The sequence below is a fragment of the Centropristis striata genome, chromosome 4 (genome assembly GCF_030273125.1).
Source record: "Centropristis striata isolate RG_2023a ecotype Rhode Island chromosome 4, C.striata_1.0, whole genome shotgun sequence".
Taxonomy (NCBI): domain Eukaryota; kingdom Metazoa; phylum Chordata; class Actinopteri; order Perciformes; family Serranidae; genus Centropristis; species Centropristis striata.
In genome coordinates, this window is record NC_081520.1 from 17,924,693 (window position 1) to 17,946,465 (window position 21,773).

Genomic DNA, 21,773 nt, shown 5'->3' on the forward strand with positions numbered 1-21,773 from the left:
TCTCACATTTTGGATGCACCGATTGGTGGGAGGCGAGCCAGACGGCTGTGAACGAGACCTGGGAGATCTAGTGGATGGTGGATAACTTTGTGGAAGGAGTAGCTGATGAAAATGTGTGGCGTGAAAACTTCTGCATGCCCAAAGATGCTCTTATCGCTTTAAGTGATGCCACCTGGCATGCATACAATCGAATTTCACACACTTTTGCGTCACCGTATGCACGCAGATTTCCCCCCGAAAATGCTCGTCTAAACGAGGAATAAAAAGTGAAGACGCAACGCCACTTGTCTTCTGTTCAGACCGTCCTCGTGTAAACGTAGCCTAAAAACCAGATAAAAACACTAAATCTGAGGGAAATGATCTCACTGCATGCACAGATAATTTCACTTGACAAGATTTCTTAAATTAAGAATATTAAATCTAGAAATAAGCATGTTGAACACTTAAAATAAGAAATTAACTCTTAAAACAAGATAAATTAAAGCTGCCAGCGATGAACTGGCCCGAGCAGAGTAACCTGACAATTATTGGTTTCTTACCAAGATAAAGAAAAAACTTTAGATTTAGAAGTGTTCGATAATTTATCTTGTTTTAAGAGTTAATTTCTTATTTTTAAGCGTTCAATATGCTTATTTCTAGATTTAACAATCTTAATTTAAGAAATCTCTTGGTTTTATTCTGGTTTTAAGTGGTTTGAACTGGTTTTATTCTGGTTTGAACTGGTTTTATTTAAGAAATCTCTTGGTTTTATTCTGGTTTTATTCTGGTTTTATGTGGCTTTATTCTGGTTTTAACTGGTATTATTCTGGTTTTATTCTGGTTTTATTTTTGTTTTGAGAGTTAATTTCTTATTTCAAGCGTTCAACATGCTTAATTTAAGAGATCGGTTGGTTTGATTCTGGTTTTATTTAGGTTTTAAGTGGTTTGAACTGGTTTTATTCTGGTTTAAACTGGTTTTATTCTGGTTTTATATGGTTTTATTATGGTTTTATGTGGTTTTATTATGGTTTTAACTGGTTTAGTTAATGAGTTAATTTCTTATTTTAAGCGTTCAACATGCTAATTTCTAGATTTAATAATCTTAATTTAAGAAATCTTGTCAAGTGAAATGATCTGTCCATGCAGCAAGATCATTTCCCTCAGATTTAGTGTTTTTATCTTGTTTTTAGACACACCTCTTTAGCAGTGCTCTTCCTCCCTGTGTCACCCTCCATCCCTCCCTGTCCGGCCCAGCCCTTGTTTCAGATTCCCCCATATCTAAATCCCAGCTTTGTGTGGCTGCTGGAGTGAAACAATGACCATGTTAGCTGACACAGTGCTGGCTGCCTGATCTGCGCTGACAGCATCTCCCCCCTGCTCCCCCACCTCTGCACGGCTCGCTGGCAAGAGCTCCACTGTGGGGTTGTGTGCTGGGTGCAGGGCTGGATGGTGCTTTAGTGGGTGCATGGGGGGGTTATGGGATGGGTGGGTGGGATAGTGGTCTGCAGTCTAATTTAGCCAATAAAGCCCTCTGGATAGGCACACTGCAAAAAAGGGTTGCCAAAAACTAAGATAAAAAGTTCTGATCAGACAAAATACGTGAAATTACCTACATAGGTGTGCCTGTATGCGCTGCAAAAAAGGTGTGTCTAAAAACAAGATTAACACTAAATCTGAGGGAAATGATCTTGCTGCATGTACAAATAATTTCACTTGACAAGATTTCTTAAATTAAGATTATTACATCTACACAAGTAAGAGTAAAACCAAAAACAGGAAACAACCTAACAGGAATCAGTGAGATGTACAGCTTGTACACACACAGTGCAGAGAAGAGAAGCGGTAGAATAAGTGAATCATCATATTTGTGCAGGTGTGTCAGGAGTGTGTTCAATGTTTGAAGATGCATGAACTAGTAGCATTTAAAGGTTGACATTAGTGGTTAATTTTGCTGAAATCAGTGTGGTATGCACATAGAAATTAAACGAGGAGCAAAATCCAGCATCAGTGTGCAGAGCCTTTATCATTTTTATTGATGATTTTTAAGTCTACTGACTAATATCAGGTCTAACAATGGTCTGACAATCATTTAGCTATAGACTCTGCAGGCAGCTTAGCTTCATACAGTTGTTGTGGAGTTACTTTACAGTGTGAGTGAAACTCCTTTTATCCAGCTGACTGAATACATCTCCACTTCATTTCATCTCAGTGAGCGTGAAATTGTGTCAGTCTTGCTTTCTACACGTTAGTGCCTCCTTGATTTTTTCTCTGTGTGGCAGGTGTTTAATATGAGCTTAGACACATTAACTCAGAGTTTAACACCTGTGGATCAATTCCTCGTGTTGTCCAGCGTACACCACGCTGAAACTTCCTTCAGCAAGATATTAAATCTCACCTAGTGAGCTCTCACTGACCTCAATGTAGAGGTATCACAAAGAGACTCAAAATGGCTACAGAGATGCAAAATGACCACAAAGAGATGCAAAATGACCACAAAGAGACTCAAAATGGCCTCAAAAAGACTCAAAATGACCACAAAGAGATGCAAAATGACCACAAAGAGATGCAAAATGACCACAAAGAGACTCAAAATGACAACAAATAGATACAAAACGACCACAAAGAGATGCAAAATGACCTCAAAGAGATGCAAAATGACCTCAAAGAGACACAAAATGACCACAAGGAGATGCAAAATGACCACAAAGAGACACAAAATGACCACAAAGAGATGCAAAATGACAACAAATAGATGCAAAATGACCACAAATAGATGCAAAATGACCTCAAAGAGACACAAAATGACCACAAAGAGATGCAAAATGACCACAAAGAGACACAAAATGACCACAAAGAGATGCAAAATGACCACAAAGAGACACAAAATGACCACAAAGAGATGCAAAATGACCACAAAGAGATGCAAAATGACCACCAAAACATGCAAAATGACCACAAAGAGATTAAAAATGACCACAAAGAGACTCAAAATGGCCACAAAGAGACTCAAAATTACCACAAAGAGATGCAAAATGACCACAAAGAGATGCAAAATGACCACAAAGAGACTCAAAATGACAACAAAGAGACTCAAAATGACAACAAAGAGACTCAAAATGACCACAAAGAGATGCAAAATGACCACAAAGAGATGCAAGATAATTAAAGAGACACAACATTACCGCAAAGACACATGCAGTCAGATCATTTACAGTCGAGTTGCGTCTCTTCCAGTCTGGGTGTGTTGCTCTCATGTGGGAGGAGCTTCTACATATCTCTGGCGTTTGGCTCGCTGTCCGGCACATCTGAACCTTCTCATATTTACTTCAGTTCTGCAGCCAGCTGGTTTACTACAAATCATCCGTAAGTACAGAGAGGGAAACAAATGCAGACACAAATACACAGACAGATATATGCACTGACATGCTGAAATGCAGACAGAAATAAACAGAGGCAGCAGACAAACACACACACATTTACTGTTCAGCACACAACAGCAGTTGCTCCCCTGAAATGAAGCCTCACTTTCTCTATAATGAGATCCAAGGCCTGCTGTTTCTATTTTCAGCCATTTGAGATAAAAATAACTTTTCAACATCACTTGTTGGAAAGTTCATCCAAGCATCTAAAGACTGCTGGGATTTTATAAGAGCCTGTCTTCTGTTTTATTTTGGCTTCCAGGTTTGACGTTAGATTGCTCAGCTGGGACATTGAGATCTAAACCACCAACAGACAACTTACAGCATGGGGCTCAAACTAGCGGCCCGTGGGCCAATTGCAGCCCTTGTGACGATATTTTGTGGCCCCCACCTTGATGTGAAAGTTTAATGTGAGTTTCATATGAATGGCACTTTACCGTGTTGTGTGTGGAAGGTCCCTTTAATTACTTTTTTTTGTAATTTTGTGTGTTTTTTAAAATATATATATATATTTATTTATTTTTAAATAATTTTGTGTCTTTTTTTGTAATTTTGTATCTTTTTTTTAGTCATTTTGTGTCTTTTTTAGTATTTTTGTGTCTTTCTTTAGTAATTTTGTGTCTTTTTTTAGTATTTTTGTGTCTTTTTTGGTAATTTTGTGTCTTTTTGGTAATTTTATGTCTTTTTGGTAATTTTATGTCTTTTTTGTAATTCTGTGTCTTTTTTGGTAATTTTTGTGTCTTTTTTTTGGTAATTTTGTGTCTTTTTAAAGTAATTTAGTATTTTTCTGTCATTTTGTGTCTTTTTTTCTGGTCATTTTGTGTCTTTTTTTTTTAGTAATTTTGTGGGGGTTTTTTGCATTTTGTGTCTTTTTTTATTTTATTTTGTGTCTTTTTTTGGTCGTTTTGATACTGCCTCCAGTGGCCACCAGGTAATTTGAGACCCCTGACTTACAGGAAAGAAACCCCAAGTGTCTAATGTAACACAGAGTGTACCGGCTAGTTCCTCAGCCATAAACAGGATACATCACGTTTTGGAAGTTGTCCCATTGGTCATCTTGCATATTAAGTGATCAGTATTTAACAGCAGATCAATCACTCTGGCACTCGTACAGCACACTCAGCACAATACAGTTGGATTATAGAGAAGGAGGAGCATTACCCAGAGTAGAAACGCTGACCTTTGAGCTTTTATTTTATAGCCTGTTGTCTATTTTTTAAAAGGGATATATCATTAACTAAGATTTGCAGACACAGCAAGATCTATTTATATCTTTAATACTATATTGTTTTATATTCCTCCTGGAAACATGCAAAGCAAATTCCCTGTAGGTATTTTCATGATAATCATGCTAATCTCTTGACTAAAAAGAAAGGAACTTGGTCTCAACTAACATAAAATCAATTTGGTTTAGAGTTGCAAAAAGTTTTGTCAGCCTTCAGATAATTCAAGTCATTAGCACAGATCTATTTTTTAACCTCACTGCAAAAAAGGTGTGTCTAAAAACCAGATAAAAACACTAAATCTGAGGGAAATGATCTTGCTGCATGGACAGATAATTTCACTTGACAAGATTTCTTAATTTAAGATTATTAAATCTAGAAATAAGCATGTTGAATGCTTAAAATAAGAAATTAACTCTTAAAACAAGATAAATTAAAGCTGCTAGCAAAACTTTAGATTTAGAAGTGTTAGATAATTTAGCGTTTAACATGCTTATTTCTAGATTTAATAATCTTAATTTAAGAAATCTTGTCAAGTGAAATTAACTGTCCATGCAGCAAGATCATTTCCCTCTTTAGACGCACCTTTTTTGCAGTGTGATTGTAAAATGAAATACTTTTTGCCACGATGGATTTCATAAAACCATGACAGTTTTCTGTGTTGATTCATGCTGCAGTCGTCTGAGAAACAAACAGTAGGTAGTCTCACTTCTCACACAGACAGACAGGCCACTATGTTACAAACTTTGTTATCTTCTTCTCCTCCCTCCTTTAGCGTAGCCGTGTAGCCCCGCCTCTTGCTGCCCTAATATGGGGGCATCTCTCTGCCCTCCGGCCAATCAGGCGGTTGGATGCGTCCCTCCTAGAGATGCCATGGGCCTGGGCCAGGCCGGAGGTCTCAGTGAGGGGAGCAACAGGCTGGCTGGTGACAAGGGGCAAAGGCAGAGAGAGAGAGGGGAGAAAGATTAAAAATACCAACAACAACAACAACAAGCTGAGGTCAGACAGGAAGTGCATGTGAGAGATAGGAAGTTAAGAGAAGAGAGAGAAGCTGAGGTTTCAAGATCTGCAGGTGGAGGTCTGTGCCCTTTGAACCCCTGGAGGAGGCACGCCGAGGCTGATAACGAAGGTAGGCTGGATGGATGAGCTTTAATAAAGATGACACAGAGTCGTCTGCTGACACCCGAGGGCTCCCTGTTGTTGCTCTGTGCAGACAGGAAAGCAGGTTTTTAGGAGTCCTGGTGGAAGGGGAGTGATAGCTTTTGTTGCTCTGGGTCTGCACTCTGTGTCTGTATAATTTAGTTTTTTAAATCAGCCCGAGAACTTGTTTGATTTTCTGAAATATGCCTCCAACATTTGGCAGCTCGGGAGCTGCTGAGAGCTGTGCAGAATAGTTTATGTAGCAGCCTGCAGACTCCACATTAGTGACTTGGGAGAGCATAACAATAGCACGCTGTTTAAATGCAAAGACAGTTTTGGTAAGACAGCTGCCGCTTGTGTTTATTCCAACATGCCAGTTGCTGGTTACAAACACTTGAGTATTCACTGAGTGTTCACACTGTGGCATGTCACTATGACTCCAAGTTTATAAGAGTGTTTTGTAATGTGACCAGGGTCAAATAACACTTGGAAAATTATTCATAGCATTTATATCCACCTTAAGGTGTGTCAGATGGTTGGAGCCTGCAGCACTGGGAACACCACGACATTAAGAGAAAACCTCGACTCTAAATTATCATAATAATGATGATAGTTTCTCAGTCGAAAATACATTTAACCCTCTGGAGTCTCCAAAAGCGTTAGAGCATGACTTCTTGATGACATCCAGACTAGAAAACAAATTTACCTCTAAAGTTCTGGCTGTAAACTCCATGAGGCCAGTTTCAGTTTGATGATGATATACCAAGTAAAACTGGAGACAAGCTCAAATATGTTTAGTATAAAATGATAGAACTGGATGGAACCCTCTTATATGTTACATTTGCAACCTTTGTTCACATTTGGACCATTTAAAATTCTTTATTGAGCATGATAGTGTTTGGAAAGTAAAAAAAAGATTTAAAATGACATTTTATGTTGGACTAAAGGACTAAAAAAGACCCAAAAAGACCAAAAAAAGACACAAAAGACACAAAATGACTAAAAAAAAGACACAAAATGACCAAAAAAAGATACAAAATGACAAAAAAGACAAAATGACTAAAAAAAGACACAAATGTCCAAAAATGACCAAAAAGGACACAAAATGACCAAAAAAGACACAAAATGACAAAAAAGGGCACAAAATGACCAAAAAAAAGACACAAAAGACACAAAATGACAAAAAAAAAGACACAAACTGACCAAAAAAAGACACAAAATTACCAAAAAAGACACAAAATGACCAAAAAAAGACACAAAATTACCAAAAAAGACACAAAATGACTTAAAAAAGACACAAATGACCAAAAATGACACAAAAAGACATGAAAATGATTCAAAAATGGACAAAATTGCCCCAGGCTTCAGAGAGTTTATTGGCCTCATGCGGTGCAGAGCTGCTGGTGGCAGGACGCGGTCCTTTCAAATAGCCCCTACATGTCTGAATGTTACACTCCAGCGACAGCTGCAGCGTGATGGTCATAGGATCTGTTTCAGCTCCAGCAGCCTGGTATGTATGTTGGCCCAAAGTGGGTACAGGGGCCACTGAAGCCAAAACACACCCACTGTGTGATGGAGAACCATCAACACATTAGTGGAACCCGATTACATAATGCATGCAATGGGTAACTTTTGGGCCTCAGATATTTCACATTTTATCAAACATTCTGGTTTGACAACTATGTCAAACTAATCTAAAAGGAACATTCTACTTTCTAGCACAAGGGCGCTCCTTTTTTGCCTTTGTTTTCAAAATTGGTTCAGATTTAGCTGCTTGCACTGCAAAAAGAGGTGTGTCTAAAAACAAGATAAAAACACTAAATCTGAGGGAAATGATCTTGCTGCATGGACAGATAATTTCACATGACAAAATTTCTTAAATTAAGATTGTTAAATCTAGAAATAAGCATGTTGAACACTTAAAATAAGAATAAGATAAAATTCCCTCAGATTTAGCGTTTTTATCTTGTTTTTAGGCGCACCTTTTTAGCTTAGTCATTCTTCAATAATACTGAGTATTTTTTCTCTAAATATATATATATATATATATATATATTTAATAATCTTTAGCTTAATTTCTCATTTTAAAACCAGCATTTTATGCTTATTTTATGCTTGTGTTTAGTATATTTCACTTATTTGGGGACTGTAAAAAGTTACATTTTAAGTAAGCTGATCCTTAGGGTAGCCTCTGCCACCAGTATGAATGTGTGTGTGAAGGGGTGAATGAGCGCAGTGTGTAGTGTAAAGCGCTTTGAGTGGTCGCAAAGCAACTAGAAAAAGCACTATATATATAAGTGCAGGTCCATTTACCATTTACCATCCTAAAACCAGCATTTTCGGCTTATTTTAAGACTTCTAAATGCATCTGTAGACATACTTATTTCTAGATTAAACAATCTTAATTCAAGAAATCTTGTCAAGTGATAATATCTTGCTGCATGGACAGATAATTTAACTTGTGTCGAGTACCTTTTCCCTCAGATATAATAAGAGATTTAATCATAACACTGTGTGCAACCACTATGTTTCCTCACAGTATTGTGTCAGTGTCAGAGATAGTTGCAGCCACTAGTGACTGTCTAGTGCAAAGGCTCATGGGAGTGTGTTTTGTAGCATTTATGCAAAGTGGGTTTCAGTGTTTGTGTGGTGAGTTGTATTCGCTTTCATGCTGGTTTAAAATGTTCTTACCGTGAAATTATGGAGTGTAAATGTGGTATCAGTCCACTAAAGAACATGGAGAGCAGAGAATTTAATTTCACTCATAAATCCTCACCACAATAATATGATTCTAGCTGATCTTTAATGTGTAATTATCATAACAAATTATGAAACTATAATACTTACGGCTCCCTGAATTCCACTTTAATGTAACTTAATTGAATGTACAGAAGCTTGGCTGCAGATTTAAGAAGTCTTTTCTGCTTCCTGCTGTTCACTCTCAGTATATTGGAGAATCCTTTAATATATTTGTCCAGCTGGGAGTAAAAGTTGTTGATGTTTCTTCATCATAGTAACAGTAACTCTTCTGTTTAAATGGAGGCCAGTAACTGGACTCTCCTCTAATTCTGTCAGTACAGACTGTCACAGTGATTTCAAACCAACTGACAAAAAATAAGAAAGAAATAACTAGAATGAAGCAAATACATGCTTGAAACAAGTAAAATTATCTTTTTAAGAATTATTTAACCCTCTGGGGTCTGATATACCACATAATATTTACTATACTCATGTTTGGTATTTGGTATTTTTATAGCACAACTGCTTCTGACAATTATTTATTTCACTTTAACCCACTTTATTAACCCTTTGGAGTTTGTTGTTGGTATCATTTTTTCAACACAACCTCACCTGATTATTATTTTGTCCTTTTGACTTACTGGATCAACATTTTGAACACACAAAAACACACAAAAAATTACAAAAAACATACATAAAAAAACAAATGAACAAAAAAATACACAAAAAATGACAACAACCAGAAAAATGCAAAAAAAAAAAATACACAAAAACACACAAAAAAACCACATGTAAAAACACACAAAAATGCCCCCCCAAAAAAACGTAAAACACACACAAAAAACACACATAAAAACACATATCTAGGCACTGGAAAAAAACAATGATGTCTTTAAAATAAGTCCAAAAATACTTATTTCAAGCAATTTTGGCTTGAAAAGCCCAACTGTAGTAACATGCACTACATGCAACTAAAACTCTCAACTGGAACCAATATTTTAGGTAAAAACTCACCATATTCAACAGATGTCAATCCTAAAAACAAGTCTTTATGCAAGACTGAAATCCCTGTGAAGAAGTTATTCACTCATTTTTGTTACAAAAAGACACATGTTCTTAAAATAAGCACATAGAGCTATGGTCAGTAGGTAAATTATACTCAAAACAAGATAATATAGACACTATTGCTAGATATAAGAAGAAAATACTTGGTAAGCTTCTTGTTTTTTGCTGTGTGGTCACTGTGTGGAAAATAAAAAAGCAGCACGTATCATTTGTGTGTGTGTCCATGAGCTGCAAGATGATGACGCCAAAAATGAAATGATGGATGATGATAGCAGTTTCCTGGCGACAGACTTTGGGTGGTGGTGGTTGCAGTGGTGGGTGGGGTTAATTTTAGACCAGGAAGTAGGGTCAAGAGTTTTTTGGGCAGTTCAGGACAGAGACTCTGTGAGGAAACGCTGGTTGACGTGTGTACGAGGGTGAACTTCCCTCAGAGCTGAGAGGATTTATCAGGAAGGAAGACTCGTGTAAACAAATGACTCGAAAGCACACACAGCAAAAAGCCACCTCTCAAAAATAAGAAAAAAAGTACAAAAATTAGCTGTATTTTGCTTTAAAATAGCAAAATTATCTGCCAATGGAACAAGAAAATTTGTCTTGTCAAGACTTTCCAAAACAAGTAAAAATATCTAATGTTAATGAACCCAAAAATAGCTTAGAATTAGTGTATTCTAACCAATAACAAGTGATTTTTTTAATTGTTGTCGTTAAATGTTTCATGTTAAATGTTTAAATATCAAGTGTCAGTTTACAGCTCTGTGCCAATGTACTAGTTAATTACATACACACTACACAACAATACACACTTCTATTGTTTCATTGATTATAAAACAACTGATTCCATCTGGCTGCGTATGTGAAGAGGTCAAATTATGTCAAAGTTATGATTTCTACTTATGCTTGAAATAAGAAATTATTACTTTGAAATAGCAGTTTTATATATATGACTAAAAAAAGAAACAAAATGATTTAAAAAAAGACACAAAATGACTAAAAAAGACACAAAATGATTTAAAAAAAGACACAAAATGACTAAAAAAAGACAGAAAATGGCTAAAAAAAGACACAAAATGACTAAAAAAGACACAAAATGACTAAAAAAGACGCAAATGACTAAAAAAAGACACAAAATGACCAAAAAAAGACACAAAATGACTTAAAAAAAGACACAAAATGACTAAAAAAGACACAAAATGACTTAAAAAAAGACACAAAATGACAAAAAAACACACAAAATGAATAAAAAACACACAAAATGGCTAAAAAAAAGACACAAAATGACTAAAAAAGACACAAAATGACTAAAAAAGACGCAAATGACTAAAAAAAGACACAAAATGACAAAAAAAAAGACACAAAATGACTTAAAAAAAAGACACAAAATGACTAAAAAAGACACAAAATGACTTAAAAAAAAAACACAAAATGACTAAAAAAACACACAAAATGAATAAAAAACAAACAAAATGAATAAAAAACACACAAAATGACTTTATACTTGTAAGTGTTGATGAAACAGCTTTGTAACTGTTGATATTCTAGTTTCCAGCATGTATTTACTCTGTTTAGGTCATAAAATCTCAGTAACAAGCTGTAATATTATTATTATTTAGATAATTAAGGGACCAAAACACTTAAAACAAGTGAAACATTCGAACATAAAAGATCCTGACTAAGAACTATCTGATCAGACAGTGTATGAAGTGTAGTGCGGTGTATGTCAGTTAATATGGTTACGTTTTCTCAGTTTCTTCACAAACTGAGATATACAATTTATAATCTGTGGCACATTTTTATTGTGTCTCTCACTATGTGTATCTGTTAAGAATATCTGTGTTTCCTGTTTACATGGAGGCATTTCCTGTCCAGAGCCCAACACCAGCGGGTGTGTCTTGTTTTGTCCATCTGATGTCTCAGATTTCCAGGATACACGCTGAGATCTATCTCAATCATCTTGAGCGTTTTGGACATTATGCTGTTTATGGTTTCTTTTATCTGAAGTGGTTCACAGTTGAACCGCATCTCTAATTTTTTCAGCTAAGATGGCATTGGAGTGGGTCAAAGCTTCGTGGGTTTTCTCTCCCTTCTACTGCTGACATGCACTGTAAAAAATATCTGTAGATTTTACGGTGAAAAACTGCTAAACCATGACAGTAAAAGACGTAAAATGATAAATGGGTTAATTCAGTTTCAGTAACAATGAAACACTGTAAATGTATAATGTATAAATCAGCCAAAACAGTATTTTTTACATTTTTTTTGGGGGGGGGGGGGCTATAGAGCTGCAACAATTATTTGATTAATCGAACAATAATCGATTATTAGATTAATCGTCAACTATTTTGATAATCTAATAATTGGTTTGAGCAGTTTTTAAAGACAATAAGTCCAAATTCTCTGATTTCAGCTTCTTCAATGTGAATATTTCTGGTTTCTTTGTTCCTTTATGACAATAAACTCTCTTATAATAGCAATAACAGAGAAAAAACATTAAAATCTCTTTGGTTTGTGGACAAAACAAGAGATTTGAGGACGTCATCTTGTGGTTTGGGAAACACTGATTGACATTTTCATACATTTTATTAACCAAACAACAAATCGGTTAATCGTTTAAATAATCGATAATGAAATAATCATTACTTGCAGCCCTATATATATATATATATATATATATATATATATATATATATATATATATATGAGCCATCACTGTAATTTTTGCATTTATTTTTTGAAAAAATACTTTTTCTCACTGTTAAATGTACTAAACACCATATCTCTAACAGAAATATACTGTAATATTTAATGGCAAAATCTTTAATTTATGCAGCATTTATAAAGTATTTTCTTGTGAATTATATGGCAGAACAGAGTTTCTTTTGATGGAAAAACTTTTTATTTTTTACAGTAAAATATGGAATAAAAAACAAAACAGGTTCTTTTTCTAATATTACAGTAAACGGACATTAGCACTGTTGATTTCAGGTTTAAGATTGTCTTTTTATTCCATATTTTACCGTAAAAAATAAAAAGTTTTTCCATCAGAAGAAACACTGTTCTGCCATATAATTGACAAGAAAATACTTAATAAATGAAAACGCATAAATCAAAGATTCTACTATTAAATGTTACAGTATATTTCTGTTAGAGATATGGTGTTTAGTACATTTAACAGTGAGAAAAAGTATTTTTACAAAAAATAAATACAAAAATGACAGTGATGCTTGTATATATATTAAAGTACCTTTTTTGTTTTGTTACAAAAAAGGTGCCAGTGTATTTTACAGTGGAGTAATGACTTTTTTTCCCCCAAAAAATAAAAAACAAAAAACAAAAAAAACAGTTTGGGCTGATATATATATTTACAGTGTTTCATTGTTACTGAAACTGAATTAACCCATTCATCATTTAACGTCATTTACTGTTATGGTTTAGCAGTTTTTCACTGCTATACAGACATTTTTTTTGTTTTTACAGTTTTAGACATAGGAATCTAGTGGCTGACCCTCATCAGAAAAAGTATTGATGTTTGTTTTGTTTTTTTCCATCACATCTGCAGCCCCAATCCATGACTTCATCTCATTCACTAATTCTTCTGTCCAATCATCTTCCTCCAACCGATCGATGCTTTTTAGACTTATTGCAGCAAATATTGTCATACATTTTCAATTATTTCTTTATTGATTCTCGTCTCCAAAAGCATTTGTGAGTCTGTGGATGTGAACACACAGTACACAAGCAGATAAATGAATAAGGATAATATTCTGGGTTAGCATGGAACAAAATATTTACAATAACTGCAAATTACTGCTGTTTAATTCATCGACCTGTGACCTGCCTCTCCACATTTTTCAGTCTGTTGTCAGGAATAGAAACAGTTTCCCTCCTTCGCTCTTGTGACTGAGCTAAATTTAGATCCAATAAGTTTTGTGTGATGTACTCAGGCTGCCACCAATTGTGAAAAAGTGTTGCGGTATTTCCTCTGTGTGTCAGTAAGTGAGGAGAAAACCTATTTCTGTCGATATCTGGCATCTGCTGATAATACCTCAGTCCACAAATAAATCACGTCCTCAGCTGTCTGTTATGTGCTGCATCACCGCTGCATTGTGTTATTTCAAAGAAGTTTTACCAACACTGAAGAAAAGGTCTAAAAACCAGATAAAAACAGTAAATCTGAGGGAAATGATCTTGCTGCATGGACAGATAATTTACCTTGACAAGATTTCTTAAATTAAGATTATTAAATCTAGAAATAAGCATGTTGAACACTTTTATTTATATTTTGTCGCTTTTTGACTCCTTTTCATTCTGCCTGTATAAACCACTTCAGAATCTTTACCACGAAGTGTTGGTATCATTATTTTCAGCTCAACCTCACCTATATGACCTGATTATTATTTTCATTTTGACTTACTAGATCAAAATTTCGAACACAAAAAACACACAAAATAATACAAAAAACACACTTAAAACACACACAAAAATACAAAGAACACAAAAACATTTTTTAATTACAAAAACACATAAAAACATAAAAAAACACACAAAAATAATTACAAAAAACACACAAAAAATTACAAGAAATACACAGACAACACACACACACACACACAAAAGAAACACATAAAAACACACACAAAAAATACAAAAACACATAAAATACAAAAAACACACCAAAAAAAAACCACAAAAACATTTTAAAAAATTACAAAAACACACATAAAAACACAAAAAAAACACACAAACAAATTACAAAAAACATACACAAAAATCAGTAAACACAAAAGATTGCATTAAAAATGCTGAATGCACACAGCAAAATCAGAAAAATCTCTGCAAAAAAGTAAAATCATGTTACTACAGTTTTTCAAGGTGTTTTTTTTTTATACCTTTGCTGAAAAAGGGTTGATGTATTAAATTGGAAAAAAATGGAAACTTCTGGAAAAGCTGACAGCAGCTCCATGCTGCTTCGCTTTTACATTGTGATGTCATGAAGAACTCATGCTTCGGCGCTTTCATGGACTTCAGAGGGTTAAAATAAGAAATTAACTCTTAAAACAAGATAAAAAAGCTGCCAGCAGTGATGAACTGGCCCGAGCAGAGTGACATGACAATTATTTGTTTCTTACCAAGATTAAAAAAAAAACTTTAGATTTAGAAGTGTTAGATCATTTATCTTGTTTTAAGAGTTAATTTCTTATTTTAAGCGTTCAACATGCTTATTTCTAGATTTAATAATCTTAATTTAAGAAATCTTGTCAAGGTAAATTATCTGTCCATGCAGCAAGATCATTTCCCTCAGATTTACTGTTTTTATCTTGTTTTTAGACACACCTTTCCTTGTTTTTTGCAGTGAACTTTTGAAAGGGCAGATGGGTTGTTGTTGTTTTCTTTGGGAGGACACTTGATGCTGGAGTCCTGCCACCACTGAGCCAACTATAACATCATTAACTTGTCCATCTCTGATGGGCTTGGAGCAGCTCTCAGCAGGATTAGAGTAGCCGGGTCAGATTCACAAGGCTGCTGCTGCTCAAAGTCAGAGCAAGACAACAGAAACTATTCACTACATCACTTCATCACTACATCACATCCCTGACAGACGTCTGAGGGATCACAGCTATCGGCCTGGCTTTTGACTGTCCTCACACTCTTAGATTGAACTCAGGTTGTGATTTCTTGTGTGACTGCAGTTGTGTGAAGGATAAAGAAGGAGCTTACCATTCTTATTCTGCCATACTCCGTCCGTACTCTACAAATGCATTGACACAAAGTCAAAGATACTTTTAAAACCACAGGCAATGGACAGAATAACAATTTGTTTCTGAACATGATTCACCAATTTGGACAATTGTCTATTTATTGTTGTTGTTTTTGTCATCTGACAGGGATAGACATCAAAATCTAGGGACCTCTTAAATCAGAATAGCCGTGTTTCCTTTAGGGGGAAGAGTAGCCAAAGGGAAAGTCTCAGGCCACGCCCTCTCTAATATCCGCTCACTCTGCGTGTCTCCATTACAAAAAGGCCTCCAGAGGGATTTAGAGACTCTGGAGGTGATGTATGGTTTTAGATCGTCTGGTAATTGCTTAGTGACAGTTTCGACAGTGATCACATATGCGACGGATTAAACGCAAGAGAAGCAACTGTGGCCGCTGTCGCTAACTGTGCACAACATCAGCAGCTGATCGTAAACAAAGCAGCATGGCTAATTATGCACAGTGTCTCCGCTGATCATAAACATAGTGATCGTGAATTAACCGGCATCACTAACTGTGCACAGAGTGTCTGGTGCTTGTTGTAAACAAACAGAGATCACTAAGTGAACACCTCCTGCAGCAGCAGCACATACACACTGTACTGCTACAGAGCTAACTGTTAGCCTGTTAGCAATTTGCAGACTGGACGCTAAGGGGTTAACATCCCCTCCGGCTCTGCAGTCTTGAGAGACTGCTGCAGGAGGACTGGGCCGCTTTGACTCGTTCTTACTCTTCTTTGTTAAGAAGAGTAAGAACGAGTCTCCAAAAGTCTCCAATAACACCAGAAAAAGCCTCTGGATTTGTCTACAGTCGCTTTTTTGAAAAATAGTCGCTAAGGGGGTCTGAAAAGTCGCTAAATATAGCAACAAAGTTGCTAAGTTGGCAACACTGCCTCGTCTGCTTTTGCAAATGGCGCGTGTTGTTGTGGCGTCGAGTACTACGTCACATCCTGCTTAGTGTTCTAAGCTAAAAGTCCTCTCAGGACGGCTTGTATTCAAATTAGGGGGAGTTTCAGCAAGTGAGACCCGCCTCATTCCGGGTTTTGGGCTGTAGTAGTGGAAACAGCCTTATTGTGATCTTTCCTGAACTTTAACCAGACCACAACCACTAAGGGCGGCAAAAAGGAGGAAATTGGAATGGCAAGCTTGAGATAAAAGCAAACATTATTATTATAAATTTGGAGTGATGTTTGTGTCCACCTGATGAATGTAATACATAAACTCACTCTGGTTGAGTGCTTGTGTTGATGGGATTTTTCTTGAGAACAAACAAGGAAAAACAAGTTTTCAAAAATATCCCTGTCTGTGTGGACTACGGCAAAGAGAGAAATGTTGCTGCAGTCAAATATAGTTAATTCCTTGATCTGCATTTTTAGAGAATGATTGCATGTAAATCTAGCGTATGAAAGTAAAAACAGCATATATTGCTGGTTTTGCTGTGACATAGCCTTGTCTGGCAGCAGCTGTCAGAGCAGGTTTAAGGCGTCTTTTCCACTCTTTGACCTCACTAACAAACCTGCTGCATTATCAAATCTACTCACGACAACTTAATCCAGCTCCCGTTAGACAAACTGCAGAGCTGCTGACAACACCAACAACTTCTTTAGCTTTCTGGTTTCTTCTCTGATCTTTACATTCAGAGCCGTTCGTGAGAGCAGCCAGGCAGCGAGAACTGACACCACTGCTATGAATCACATAAACAAGGTGTTCTGCATACTACCCACCACATTACTGGAGGTTCACACTTTTGTGCTAATTGGACAGATGATTATTAATTTTAATTTGTGAATAGAATCTCTGGGAATTAATGTGCCATTGTTTTAGTTTGTCCAGGAGCAAGCACAAATCCAGACAGGAAGAAACCGCTTTAACTTGTTTGTGCCTTTTGGATTTAGCCTCCTGGATATTTTTTTGTCATTTAAAATGTTCTATTACTGTCATGTATGGTACAAGGTGTGTTGATCAGGTTTGTGTCCTGTGTAAGTTCATCAGTGTGGCTGTCAGAATGTAAACCAGGCTGGATGTGTGAGCGTATATGTGTCTTTCATGTCGATGTGAAATAATACAAACACCTTGACAACCTAAGAAAGCTTTTGTCTACTTGCTATTCTTTAATCTATTTTCCCTCTGAGATGAAATCGACTCTTCACAAGCCTTTTTTAATGGTAAAGTGATGTTGTAAAGCCCTCTGAAGGATGATGGTTTCAACAGTGTGGACAAAGAAAAACTCTCTTAGGTTTAGCCGTGTTGGACTCATGCACAAACAGTAGAAATTATTTCACTGGGATATATGTATCTGCTCTGCCAATTAACAAGTTGTAAGAGAAAATATCCTTCTTTCCTATTAAGGTGATAAACTTGCTATACTACTTATTTAACTCACTATCAGTACTAAGATGTTATAAAAATTAATCTGTGCTTTTCTGTGCATTGAGAGAGAGTTCTGGTGCAGTAACATATCCACTAGTGATGAGAATCTGGTCTCTTTCTAGTGATCCTTCTATTTGTCTCAGTTCACCAAGAAGAGCCGCTCTTTCTGCTCCCAAATGGCTCTTTGTTTTTCCACTTATACCTTTTATAATTCAGCCAAATTTAGCACTGTTTTGACTTGTGATTTCTATTTGAACACATATATAATTTAAATTTCCATAACTTGCTGTAGCCAGTTACATTTACAGTTGTAAAATCCCTTGTTTACTCTCTAACTTGCTTGAAGAACCACTCTGCTACACAAAGCAGATAGAAAATGCTTATAAAACCCTAAGCATATAAATTAAAAAAGGATAGATTTTTTTTTTTATCGAAACACACACACACCTAACAAAACAAGTAAAGTATGGCAAATGCATTACATGTATTACAAGTATCATTATCAGTAAATGAGGCAGAAGTGTAGCTAAACACTTGACACACCGAGCAAGAGAGAGCGGGAGAAGATACCACTACCAGTCCCTACCAGAGCAGGCTTTAAAAACCTCCTGAAGACCTGAAGGCTCTTCAGAGAGGACCTTCTCTCCTAGTACCACACCACAACTCTTCTCCTTAAAGAATCCTCACTAGCACTGTAAAAAATGTCTGTAGATTTCACAGTGATAAACTGCTAAACCATGACAGTAAAAGGCCATAAAATTACAAAGTTAATTCAGTTTCAGTAACAATGAAACACCGTAAATGTATTTTTTACATTTAAAAAAGCAAACATTACCCCACTGTAAAATACACTGGCACTGTGTTTGTAGCAAACAATATACTGTAATATATACTTTACAAGCAATCATTTTTGCATTTATTTTTATTTAATACTGTAATATTTAATGGTAAAATGAAATCTTTATTTATGCAGCATTTATGAAATAATTTCTTGTCAATTATATGGCAGAACAGTGTTTCTTTTGATGGAAAAACTTTTTATTTTTTAAGGTAAAATATGGACTAAAATTGCAATCTTAAACGTGAAATCAACAGTGCTAATATCATTTTACCGTAATATTAGAAAAAGTTGCACCGTATTTATTACGGTAAAGTTCTGGAAACCACAGCTGCTGGTTTTTTTACCATAAAATGTTTAAAATGAATGCACTTACTTTAAGAACAGTTTTGGTGTATGGTTCCTTTTAAAACATATCCCACTACAGATTACTAAACAGTTTATTTTTTTTTTACAGTGTAGCACTTATTGCTGCACTAATGGCTCTTATTGCACTACACCTTGATTGTTCCCCTTTTTTCCTGTGAGTCGCTTTGGATAAAAGCGTCTGCTAAATGACTAAATGACTAAATGATTACAAGTTGTGATGCATTCAGCAGTTGATTCCCTCACTTCCATTTGCAGCGAGGTTAGAGGTCTGAGCCAAGCGGGGCGGTCATCAGGCGTGTGGAGGCCTGCAGATGTGTGAGTTGAATCTATATTAAGACTGAGGCATTTCAAATCTTCACCTCCTCCTCCTCCTCCTCCTCCCGCCATCCCGCCATTCCTCTGCTCCTTCCAGGGAGTGCCACTCCTCCACCTGCTGCTGTCTGTCTGTCTGTCACACAGAGCTGCAGTGTAAAGCTGTTGTCAGGTGCACAAGTTTAGTAAATGTGCATTCAATTTAGTTTTTAGTTTTTTTTAAAAAACACATTTTATCTGAAAACTACCACTTTGATAAAATAACAAAAATGTTTTGTTTTTTAATATTGAAGAACACTACACTGTCACTCTTGTGTCTGCTGTATTTTAATCCTTTATCGGGCAAAGAACTATATTTGGTAACTTTAGGTAATATTTAGAGAAAAAAGTTGCAAATTTACTAGATTAAAGTGGCAAATGTACAAGAAAAACAGTCGCAGATTTAAGAGATTTGAAGTGGCAAATCTGTGCGAAAAAAAAGTGAAAAAAAGCAACTTTTTTCTCCCAGATTCACCGCTTTAAATCTCATAAATCTGCGCATTTTTTTCTCCTAGATTTGCCACTTTAATCTCGTAAACTTTTTTCTCAAAGTATTATTTCCGGATGTTTTTTTACACATTCTGGCAGTATGTAATATCCTCCAATATTCTCTAGGGTTGAAATTTGGAATTTGCAAGTATTTCAATGAGTGCCCTATTAAGGGTTAATGAGAAGCTGCAGGTAATGATGGCTGCTTATGTGGACTCACTGCCTCTTTCAGTACATTAGTAGAGCAGTTTAGTGGTTGCACCTGTTGTTGTTGCTCCGCCTGATACAATGGCAGTCAGTCAGCACAGAAATAACAGTTAGAAATCCTGCATTTCAACACTGCAGGCTCAACATCTCTGTTGTCAGTCAAATAACATGTGTGTGTAAGAATGTCTAAAAATGGTTTTTCACAAGCATCAGATTTTTTTGCAGGGAAAATTAACCCTCTGGAGTCCATGAAACCACCTGCACATTACTTCTTCATGACGTGAAGACATAAAAATTAAGCAACATTGAGTCTTGCCATCAGCTTCTCTCTAAAGTTCTGGCTTGAAACTCCATGCCAGATTTGATGATATTTGGCCAAGTAAAACTGGAGATAATGTCAAATATATTTAGTATAAAAATATAGAACTCGAGATTATCCTCATTTTACCTGTTATATGGTATATTTGCAACCTGTGTTCATATTTGCAACATGCACATTTCTGTGTGTGAAACATAATTTTCAAGATTCAGATTTTATGTTGTCCTTTGTTTCTTTTGGGTTCAAAATTTTGATCAAGTAAGTCAAAGTTAAAAATGAATTATCAGGACATATGGGTGAGGTAACGCTGAAAAAACTGACACCAACATGGCATGGTGAAGATTTTTTTCACAGATTTTTTAAACTGACATAATAGCCGAAGATTTCAGAGGTTTAATTTATACCATTTTTTTTATTTGTTGACGTTTTATTTTGAAGTCTAATGCAAAAACATCTACTCCTGGGTGTACTCAGTGATCAAAACTAGTGTTATTGTATAATTAACTGATAACATCAAGTAAAAATATAATTATAGTCTCCACATGGAGCCCACCATGTTATGTATCATTACATCTCATTATGGCTGAAGGAGCAGCAGTCAGTGATCTCCCAGGAGCTCAAGGAGGGTTTTGATGTCTCCGTTCTCATCACTTAACCCTTTATCGGGCGAAGAACTATATTTGGTAACTTCAGTGGATATCAAAATGGGGTTCCCATGTCTCTCTGTTTGGTCGTAGAACCACATGGACTCGTACGAGGAGAACTTGACTATAACGGCACATTTAGGCATTTAGTGTGCAAGGGTGTTGCAAATTTACTAGATTAAAGTGGCAAATCTACAAGGAAAAAATGTGCAGATTTAAGAGATTTAAAGTGGCAAATCTGGAATTTTACTAGATTAAAGTGCCAAATCTACAAGAAAAAAATGTGCAGATTTAAGAGATTTAAAGTTGCAAATCTTAAAGTGCAAATTTACTAGATTAAAGTGCCAAATCTACAACAAAAAATGTGCAGATTTAAGAGATTTAAAGTGGCAAATCTGCAAATGTACTAGATTAATGTGCAAAATCTAGAGACAACTTTTTCCTTGCAGATTCACCACTTTAAATCTCATAAACCTGCAATTTTTTTCTGGTTGATTTGACACCTTAATCTCGTAAACGTTTTAACTCTAAATATTACCCCCCTCCCCCAGGTCCGTTTTTTTTTTTTACACATTCTGTCTGTATGTAATATCCTCCAATATTCTCTAGGGTTGAAATTTGGAATTTGCAAGTATTTCAATGCCCTGTGAGTGCCCTATTAAGGGTTAAGAGTGTATCACTTCATGTGCAAAGGGTCCGTCTCTCCAAAAGCTTGTCCTGCTCTGTGAATGCTTGTCCCTGCTCCTCTGTGACTGATACACTGCCGGCTGGCCAGCAGTGAATGTGTGTTATGTGTTCCTGTGACCTGATGGATACCAGATACCCCCAACCCACCCAAACAGGCACGACATCCACCCTGACACTCGACACG

The 21,773-nt window shown here is 36.0% G+C and overlaps 1 protein-coding gene across 1 annotated transcript in view; it reads left to right on the top strand.

The window, feature by feature from the left end:
- Nucleotides 1-5,602: 5,602 nt before the first annotated feature.
- The window catches only part of prx (periaxin), a 56,426-nt gene continuing 40,255 nt past the window's right edge, over nt 5,603-21,773 (top strand). The window contains exon 1 of the mRNA XM_059332003.1: nt 5,603-5,750. The gene's annotated coding sequence lies outside the window, so the exon portion shown is untranslated. The remainder of the gene's footprint in view (nt 5,751-21,773) is intronic.